Genomic DNA, 11,233 nt, shown 5'->3' on the forward strand with positions numbered 1-11,233 from the left:
ATATGCATGAGACACTAAGGAATAGACAGCCGGAGCTTCATGCAGACCACGAACTGCTAGATCACAAGTGAAGATTGCTAGAGTTCGACATGCGTTACAGCAAGACCCAAAGATCAGCTCAAGACGCAATCCTTTACCCAAGCTTCTGCCAGATCGTTCGTAAAGACTTGAATTGGTGTCCATACAAACTACAGTACCGTCATGGACTTCATCCTGGGGACGCCGTTTCTAATTAATTAAAAGCAAAAGTTCAACATTAAATCCTGTTAGTACTTTGTTGATTCGAAATTGAAATGGATGAAAATCAATCGGCCGTGTGCAGCTATAGAAATGGGTGGTTGTATTCAAATGGGTATAACTCTAGTTTGCTGTGCGCAATTATAGCAATTTTTTTTCATTTAGACGTGTAGAATTTGCTCTTTCCAATGATATTTTCATTTTCAGCAGATTCTTTACAGTTCTCTAGTTACAGCCCTTCAAACAAGAGTTTACTTCTTTTTGACTCAGCCTGTAGACAACCAAAACAGAGCCATACGCCAAACGTTTCACAAGCATTTAGCGATCACAAACGTTTGCAAAACGTTTACGAGCGTTTACAAAAATATTTGACAAACGTTTGTGATCGGCATGGCAATTGTTTGTCAAACGTTTGGCGAAAACGACCGAGATAGAAATTGAGCCCGGGGGGATCACTCACATAAATGGTCTGTACGCATGCGTGACCAAAAAAACAAGTAAAAGGGGGTGTTTTTTTAGGCAAGGCAAGTTACGCGCGTGACGCGTTTAGGGTCTAAAAACAGTGATTTTCAAGAATAAGGGTAGTTTTCTGAAACTGGACAACTTGTTTAGGGTACCTTTTCAAATTTTTGGTAAATTTTGAGTCCAAAAAGGGTACATTTGTTGCATTTTCACCAGCCAAAAACTCATTAGGGGGTAAATTCTACACTGAATTGCCTTATTAAGGGGCTAAATTTGCTGGTAGGGTAAAACTCGTTTAGGGAGTGCATGAAAAAAATTTGGTCACGCATGCGTACACTGTCATATTTGAGTGCCCCCCCCCCCCAGGAAATTGAGCTTTTACGCAACGTGTTGTTAATTGATGATAGTAATGCGTTTCAAGTTGAAAACGACCGTTGCTTATCGAACACACTGTATTGTTCATTAAAAGTAAACCTTCAGTCCAATTGGTTATCTTCACAACTAACGCATTGCCAAAACCTAAAATTCTCTTGGATATACGCCGTCTTAACGTGTTGCTTGTTCATCAACGCGTGCCACAACGAATAATGGCACAGATGGCTTGCCATAGCTGCAGCGACAAAACATCGAGAAGAAAATCTAAGCCTCAAACAAGCAAATTAATCAGTTGAGTTGAAAATCCCGGCGGAGAATCAAAAATCGCAACAGCGAAAGTCCCTATTATTGATTGAGATACCATTAAACATTACGTGTTTGGACCAGTCTGGTCCAACGTTCGTTGTTATCAACGAAGATTTTCGGCTCTCCGTTGCAATTTTCCGATCAACTCTATTATGATTATGAATTTGAGTTCGTTTTCCGTTGCGGGAAATGCTGAGTATTTTAGCTAGCTTTGCTTGTGGCTTTGTTCTTTTCTCGACATTTTTAAAATCAGATATGCCGACATTCCTCTGGCATTTAATATAACCTTAGCCTACCTTCAATTTGATATGGCCAAAAAAAATGTAACAAGCTATTTCAGTAACGAATGACCATATGCCGTAACCAGACTTTCGTAATGGACTAGGGTCGTCAAACCGGGGAAGGACACCTGTATCATCTGCTAGTCTATTTAGCATGTGTATAGTAGACTGGAAAAGGCGGGAGGAGTTGACGGCATACCCGCGGAGATATGGAAGCATGGAGGACAAACACTGCACACCAAACTACATAAACTCTTCTCTTGCTGCTGGAATCAAGGCAAGCTTCCACAAGACCTAAGAGATGCAGTTATTATCACCTTGTACAAGAACAAAGAGGAAAAGTCTGACTGCTCTAGTTATAGGGGGATTACCCTGTTCTCCATCGCTGGAAAAGTTCTTGCACGGATCCTCTTGAACAGACTGGTAACCACCATTGCAGAGGAACACATCTCAGAGAGCCAATGTGATTTTCGATCCAACAGAGGCACTACAGACGTGGTATTGCTCTTCGCCAGCTCCAGGAGAAGTGTCGTGAACAAAACAAAGGACCATATATCACTTTTGTGGATCTGACCAAGGCGTTTGACACTGTGAGCAGGGAAAGACTTTGGCAAATCATAAACCGCCTAGACTGTCCCCAAAGTTCCTCAACATGATTATCCAGCTCCATGAAAACCAGCTTGGTCAAGTTAGACTGAATAACGCATGATGCTCCGCTCCGTCAGGCCACCGACGATCTTGACGACGACGACGGCATTCTGCATCCGTTACCGAACTGGCGGTAGCTTGTTTAATCTGAGGCGCCTGCATGCCCGTACAAAGACAATGGATCTGCTAGTTTGGGAGTTGTTGTATGCCGATGATGCCACTCTTGTTGCCAACACAGACAGTGCCATGCAGCGCATCACATCGTGTTTTGCAGAGGCCACACAATTCTTTGGACTTGAAGTCAGCCTGAAGAAGACCGAAGTGCTTCACCAGCCAGCACCCCATGTGTACCAACATCCCCACGTCTTCATCGACAAGACAGAACTAAAATCAGTGCACCAGTTCACCTACCTAGGATCTACTATTTTCTTCCTCAGATGCAAAGCTGGACAAAGAGATTGACAGCAGATTGGCCAAAGCAAACAGCGCCTTCGGCAGACTGTACAAACGAGTGTTGAATAACAACATGAACAAGCACCTGACAAGAATTTACAGGGTGGGATCTACTATTTCCTCAGATGCCAAGCTGGACAAAGAGATTGACAGCAGATTGGCCAAAGCAAACAGCGCCTTCGGCAGACTGAAAAACGAGTGTTGAACAACAAGCACCTGAAAAAACCACCAAAATCAAAGTGTACAAAGCTGTGGTTCTGTCCACCCTCTTGTACGGCTCCGAGTCGTGGGTAGCATACCGCAAGCATCTACGACTCCTTGATTGATTCCACCAGCGCTGTCTCCGTCGTATCCTTGGCATCCATGGGAGCGACTTCATTACCAACGTCGAAGTCATCGAGCAAGCAGACGTCCCAGTTCTGAGACCATGTTACTGAAGACACAACTACGATGTGCAGGACATGTGCACAGAATGGAAGACCATCGCCTGCCAAAGATCATTCTGTACGGCGAGCTGTCATCTGGGCGACGAAATGTAGGGGCACCTCTAAAAAGGTACAAAGACTGCCTTAAGTCATCTCTGAAAGCCTGCAACATAGACCCCAGACACTGGTCTACCCTGGCTGCAAAACCGTATTGTTTGGAGACATACCATTCAGCAAGCTGTCTCTGCCTTTGGGGTTACGAGAAGAACCCAGCTGGAAGACAAGAGAAAGAGACGGAAAGAGAGCAGCAACAGGACCCCCAGCACTGATCAAACTTTTACCTGCAATTACTGCAGTCGGACCTGCCTATACCCCATCGGCCTCGCCAGTCACCAGCGAGCCTGTCGCGGCAAATATGGACAGCAGCCTTCAGATCTTCGTTAGCGAAGCCAAGCCGAGAGAGAGAGAGAGAGTAGAGGGCACGGGGAAAGGGTCCGGACTGGAGCTAGAACGCCATACCCCGCCACCAATCTGGTTATGACAAAATATTAGAAATCAATGATATATCTAGACATATCAAATTGATAATTGATAATTCACATCATACATTACAACAAGTTGCAATACACCTAGTGACAAATTTTATTGAGCTCTGACATCATCACCCAATTTACATCTCGCCGTGATTTAATAGTGTATTTATTATACAAATAACCACTTTCTTTCCTTCACAGTGTATCGGGAACTAGCCATTTGCTATGCTTAATAGCTTTCCCAATTTTAGTGCTGAAGGCCATACTCACCATACCCATATCAATTTGTAAGTGCTCTTTTAGTCATAGGTCATTGAATTTACAACCGTATGACAAAACGGGCGAAAATAGTAACTTTTTGCACAAGATTTGCAATTTAAACAGAATTGACCATTGCTCATTCTAGTGTTACTTGTATATGGATAATATAGGTATGCTTTTTCATTTAATGACATAAAATTTGAAAAATATTGTAAGGAGCACTTGAGGTTTTGACTTTTAAAACCTACATTTTGGTCAAAAAATGTGCTTGGATAGGTAGTTTTCAACAGATTTTCCACATTCGCCTTGCTATAACATTAAATTGCGTTATCTGCTGACCTAGTGACGAAAAGTGTTTTAGGAGGAAGTGTTTTAGCTTTCATTTGATAAAAAAAATTCTGATTGGATGAAGGGAACACTTGAGGTTTCGACAAAAACCAATCAAAGAGGCCCATTTTTCAGCTAGACGCTCCACAGCTCTTACATTGCTATGTACTCAACCGTGTAGTGTAATCAAAGACTGCGGAGACAATTCACTGCTCTTGGACGAAAATGTGTGCTCAGGTGTATCGAGGTGGAAACTGTGCGCAAGATGTGAAACGTCGCCAGTCAACAATAGTTAGTCCAGTTGACCAGATTTTAATTATCAATTTGATATTTTATATACCTGGATGACTGTGAATATACAGAAAAATATATCCAGACATTTTTATATGGTACAGTGACAACCCAATAATTTCAAGGAAGCAGTAGATTTCGTTTACATTTTTTTATCAATAACATCGCAACAAAATATTAATCAAAGAGTAAGACAGAAATTCAAACGATACTGTTCAGTTATACCAGTGTGGATGTTGGACACTTTTTTCCGAGTTGCAATTTGTTGCTTTGTTTACTTCATAAGTATCTCAGTTATTTACTCCAAGGGAATCAAGCATGGTGTGTTAAAACGTTGGGCAATTTTTACCAAACTATGAACAACCCAACTGTTTGAGTAGGTCTAAAACAAAAACAAAAACAAAACCATTCCATAGAAAATAGCACAAAAGATTTGACCCTATAATTGAGTTGTTCATAGTTGTACCATTGTTGTGTACAAATTACCCATTGTTTTCATATTGTATTGTTTAGAAGAGTTTACATAATTCATCAAAGCTCACACAACATTATAGAAGAAGAATACATTCTTTGGTATCTTAAAACAACTTCATCACATTATATTTTTCACTCGTATGTGACAGAGACACACTGTTCATTTATCAATACACACCCACCCCACCCCCTCAGGACGTGCGCACCCCACACACCCATATCATGTATAGCTTATTTAGATATTGCGATTTTACGATAAAAATCTACGCGTACCCCAGTTAAATTATTCAAAATTACTATACTGTGATTATAGTTTGTTTGGCTTATAATTGGCTAGAATTATATTGCGCAAGTAAATTCACAAAAGCGTGCACCAGTCAAGCATTGCGGAACTCGCGGTGCAAGTGCTGCGGCCAACTGCGTGCACTGAGAGTAACGCCATGTTGGATTTTGGAGTGGCCGATTTTAAACGCACTGCGAAATCCAAATTGGCTTTTCTCTCAACTTGAAACATGAAGTACTATAGTTTAAAGTTTATCCATCCGCTAGCGTTTGTAATGGTATATTTGGTTTCAATAAACTGTAGGAAAAGAATGTGGCTAGTTTTTTTGTTTTTGTTTTTTAAAGTATACTCCATGATTCGTATAAGCATTGAAAATTATTGGCCAAGAGAGCTCATAAAGTAAATCACAAACAGTAATAGCCACAATAAATATCTACATTCCAATTGTCACCGCGATTCAAAAAAACGTATAACCTTTTCGTGGCAATCTGTTATCCTTCATCAATGTATCATTCTTTAGTACAAGGGATTTAGTTCATTCACTGTGATTAATTTTAACTGGCGTATGCGTAGAAAGCGTTGAAGTAAGAAAGCGCAATCTCTCAAATAGCAACCTACTTTCTTACTTTTACTTTAATTTAACATACTGGAATCACTTCTTCATGAAAGACATTAATTTTCCACATAAAAATATCGCCAAAACATAATGACTAGTCGGTCGATGGCATCATTTCACACACGCAATACAGAAACGCCCCGATTTAAAACACTTCAGTGTTATTGTTTTCCTTTACTTATTATTAATATTATTGTTATTAACCGACATGAACTTTGATCTGACCAAGCTGGCAGGGACTTTTATGGATAATTCTTAATGTCATAAGCATCGAGCGTTGTAAGGGTAATTAACAATCCGAAGTTTCTTCCGTTGCGACAAAGGCACCGATTTATTCAGAGTCTCTTAGTTCACCGCTGCTATTTGCTACTCTATTGGACACACCCAGCAAACACAAAGCGTTTTACAGAAAACCTTTTATTGTCGTGTTATATAAAGGGTACAATAACGTACCAAAAACAGTTTTTGAAAACTTGATGCAAAACATTCTAACATAATGTTATTTAAGATTTAACAGAATATTTTGACAACATTTACAACATTTTAAATATATTGTTGTATTGTTTCTTCATATAAAACATTTTCATGGCCTTTATAAAACCCGACATTTAAATATTTTATTAAAACGTTTGAATAAAATCAAAACATGTCTGTAACACGCTTATAACCTTTTAAGAACATCTTTGTCTGTTGGGCAGACAGCTCGCGAGTGTCGCTGCTTTTGTCGAGTCAACGAAAACGTTTCGGTGTAAACTCGGCTGTAGTAGGACGATATAATCCCTCATTTCAAATATTTAGTTTTGGTTTCTCTTTTGTTTAGAAACCAAAAATCAAGGGATTAAAAAGTAGAGCTGATCTGGTTTGCAATCATAACACTATTATGCTGGAAGGACACAGTATAGGGTATATAACCAGAAGTATACAATAGCCTATTGTGCTAACATAATTATTGTCATGATTGATATCGGAAATCTATCCCGCGGACGACAGTTGATGCTCTCTGTCAAAGGTAGGTGGCATATTACACTCACGAGTTCTAGGCCTAGAAATCATATACATGCGCGTATATTAAAGGATGGGGCGGGGTGGGGGATTTGTTTGTTTGTATGAAACATAAACGATGCATGGAGATGATTTGATTATGAATTAGTTTATTATCCCCGGAAGCACAACCCATACCTCTTTAAGAGGGGGCTCCCTCCCTATATAACCACCTCTTCCCTAAATTACCCTTCCCCTCCTCCTCCCCTACATTCGATATCTTCATCTCGAGCTCTCCTCCCCTTCTCTTTCACTTCCAATGCTCTCTCTCATCTGTTTCTCTCTCTCCCAGCCCATATCCCCCTTGCCCTCCACCCACCCCCCACACACACACACACACACACACACACCCCCACACACACACCCCCCACCACCCAATCTCTTTTCCCCTCTATCTTCTACTTTTGCAGTAAAATTGCTTCAGTAAAAGTCATTAGGTTATTAGAGGTCATATAATGGCCTTCCATCGATTCTGGTACATGGGATTAAGGACATGAATCGATTTTGTTTATAGCACCTATACAATTACAATAGTGACCCCTTTTGTAATGTCGAATGCAAATATTTCGATGGTCTATATTTTTTCACAGGTGAATTAGCCTAGACTTATTCGGTTTTGTAAACCACGTCTTTCAATGTAGATTACCATGCTCGATTTCTCTCCTCGTGAATATTGCACTGCGAAATTTAAACATTTCTTTTGTATACTTAGAGTAGGTAACTTCAAATCAAATAATTTTACGATCCACACCACTTATAAGAAACTGAAACCAAAACCGAAACTGACTGACACAAATGTTCGGTTTTAAACAAAAGGTAGAAACAATGAGTTCGATATCTTATGATTCAAGTGGTAAGGCAGGACAATAGGAAAGCACGTGACCAAAACCAAAACCAAAACTAAAACTATATATTTAAAATGAGGCATATAATGTATACAATGGTACTCTACGCGTCACCTGCTTCACATAAAAAATGTATATTGCACACCTATTTGCCCAAGGCCTATTTGATATTGAGTAAATTTACGTTAGGGACGCACCATTAGATTCTCAGGGGGGCATGGGAGTTTGGGCCAGGCAGAATTTTATTTTTTCGGCGAAATTTTTTTTTTCGGCGCCTTCGGCGGCAAAGTTTTTTTTTCTTCAATTTTAATGTATACTTTTTACAAAGTTGGGTGGGGAATTTTTTTTTACTCATCAGTGAGGCAAAAATTTCTTTTTTTTTTTTCTCACTAGTGGGCGAAATTGTTTTTTTTGTCTCACTAGTGGGCGAAGTTTTTTTTTTTTTCGTCTCACTAGTGGGCGAAGTATTTAAAAAAAAAAACCCATGCCCCCCCTGGAAATCTAATGGTGCGCCCCTTATTAAAGAATAACAATCTTTTAATCCTCACGTCGGGTGATTTTCTCATAATGTCGAATACTAGATTACTATTTACCGTCCCCATATTCCCCCGACAGACTTTCCTGTCGCTGCTGAATGGGATCGATGTTTTGTAATTGCCCTGACGTGAATCCACATAAAAAGCCTCAAAATTGTCCCCAAATTTACGCAGAGAAGATAATTTCAACTCAAATAGTTCTGGAATATGCCCATTTATGATTTCAACAGGCTCGATTGCTCTCTACAATAGATTACTTTATTTAGAGACGAAATCAGAACTCGACTGGCGGTTGACCGCCGGTTTTGTCCGGTTGCTATTGTTCTAAACAATGGTAACCGGACGGAACCAGCGGCAGCCGCAGCGGTCAACCGCCGGCCGAGTTTTGATTTCATCTCTTAGTGGTGTGGATTCTTGGGCGATTCGCCGAGAGCGTGCAGGATCGGAACCAATAAACAAATAGCGATGTAAAGGAATGTCGATTACGCCGCCCTCTTTAGTTAATATAATACAAAGGGTTCCGGACGCTGACGGTTGTAAGCTATTCGTCCATATGCGGTATGATATATTCGCATTTGTAAAATCTGAAAGAGGCGTCTCCACTTCAATATTTTTAGAATTAATAATTATTTTTTCAAGATAGGCTTATGTCAACCGCTAAAGTCTATATAACCACTCAATTGTGATGCAAAACACACACTTCCCAGCAAACACAAAACGTTTTCGACATCATTCGTAAAAGGTTAGAAAATGTTGCCAGAAAACGTTTAAATGTCGGGTTATATAAAGGACATATAAAGGGTATAAATGTTTTTATAACATTCAAAAACAATTTGTTGATAACCTACTGCAAATATTATAACATAATGTTATTCAAGTGTTAACAAAATATTTGGCAAAAAATGTTTGAAAAAAATATTTTACAATGACATTTTTAAAACATTTAAAAAATATTGTTGTAGTGTATTTTCATATAAAACATTTTTATACGTTTCCTTGACCATTATATAACCCGATATTTAATGTTATTAAAACGTTTTTATCAAACCAAAACCCAATATTACATGTTTTTAAACGTTTTAAAAACATTTTTGTGTTTGCTGGGACTTTAAATTCTGAGTAAACAATTAAACCAAGCTTAATGTCAGCTAAAACAATAATTGCGAAAAGTCAAACTCCACAAGAATGGATATCCAAATTGTGAAATTCTTGTTCCTCAAACATTTTAAATTTTCCCGGATGAAACCACTCGAATACATAATTTGATGATCATATAACTCATTCCAATAGACCCCATCGAATACTACGTCACTCGTCCTCATTTAAATTAAATTCTGCACTCCGTTTAAGGTACAACGGGGAAATTCGCATGATATAATAAAACACGTGACAGATGAATGGTCGCAGATTTGTACTAGAGACCTGTCCCTCTGTCACTTAGAACCAACATGTCTGCAATTTCAAATGTTAAGCCATGTCGGTTATGTGTTTATTCGATAGGGTCTATTAGAGTAATTTCTCGCTATCTTCCCAATGTACACGTTGTAGTCCTGCTACAATTACTGTATTGTACTTATAAAATGTACCATGAATAAAGAATTAAAGATATGGCTTTCAAGTACATTAAGAGAAGGAAGAAAAAGTATTGAAAAAAAAATACTAAGAAAAAAAATATTTACAAACATGCATATAGTTTTTGATCAGGGTATACGAATTCCTGCTCTGAAGATAGCGATATTTTGCACCAACGCTAACTTATTAAACATGTTAAAGTGATTTTTAGTGGGCACATGATTATTTATCCACGTTGAATAGACGGTTGCAATAACGGTCGAAGTTTGTGTCGACGTCAAATCAACATCCAATCAGGGGCGTACTGGGGCCACTGAGACCAAATTTCCAAATTACCCCTCCCCTGACCAGCTAGTAAAATGACTACCAATGCGCGCCCAGCTCGCGTAAATTTGCAATTTTAACGCTACAATAAGTCAATATAGGACAAAACCGGGTCAAACAAAGGAAGACGTAATACAACTTTTAGTCCCAAATGTTGTTCCAGTATTTCAATCCAAGGGGGCAACTTTCCCCCTAAGCTCCGGTCGGTACGCCTCTGCATCGATGTGCGTCCGAATTTTCAACCTGATATCGACCAAATTTCAATTGCATTTAACAGCATTTTGATCATTATCGACTCGATATAAACTTCACGTTGTAATGTAGTTGAAAGCAGGTCCGTATTGGGTTGAAGATGGACGCGATGTCAAGTACATACAACAGACGGTAATGATCGAAGTGTTGACACATCAACGTGAAATCGACGTCAATTCGATGTCGACTTGTGAGCACGTGGAATTTAAATTCAGCGCTGGGTTTTAAAAAGACTTTCTGAAGCGTTTCGCGAGTATTTTGCGCCAAGCCATTAGGGGGGGGGCAGTCGGCCTGAATTGTCAAAAAGTGGCTGAAAGGAACAAATAAAATTTGCCGAAATTGACCCCCATGCGCCAAGCTATATAATAATAGTTGACAATGTCAAAGTTGGCGGTGCAAAAATTTATGAAATTGTATTTTAATGTTTGTAAAAACATTCCAAAATGTAAAAGAAACAGAAATTTGATTTTGAATTCGAAAGTTTAAGCGGAAGCGAGACACATATAATCTTATTAATCTTACATAACAGCGCTTTTACTTTCTGTAGTAAAAATGCTTTATATTAATGGTATTTTCATTAGACATCAAATATACAATATATAACTCTGATCTGCTCAGTTTAAATACTGAAATGCATAAATTACAAATGAGGGTGAGATCGAAAAAGAGTTGCATAGCCAAATTATGTACA

Source organism: Amphiura filiformis, chromosome 1 (genome assembly GCF_039555335.1).
Source record: "Amphiura filiformis chromosome 1, Afil_fr2py, whole genome shotgun sequence".
NCBI classification, from domain to species: Eukaryota; Metazoa; Echinodermata; class Ophiuroidea; order Amphilepidida; family Amphiuridae; genus Amphiura; species Amphiura filiformis.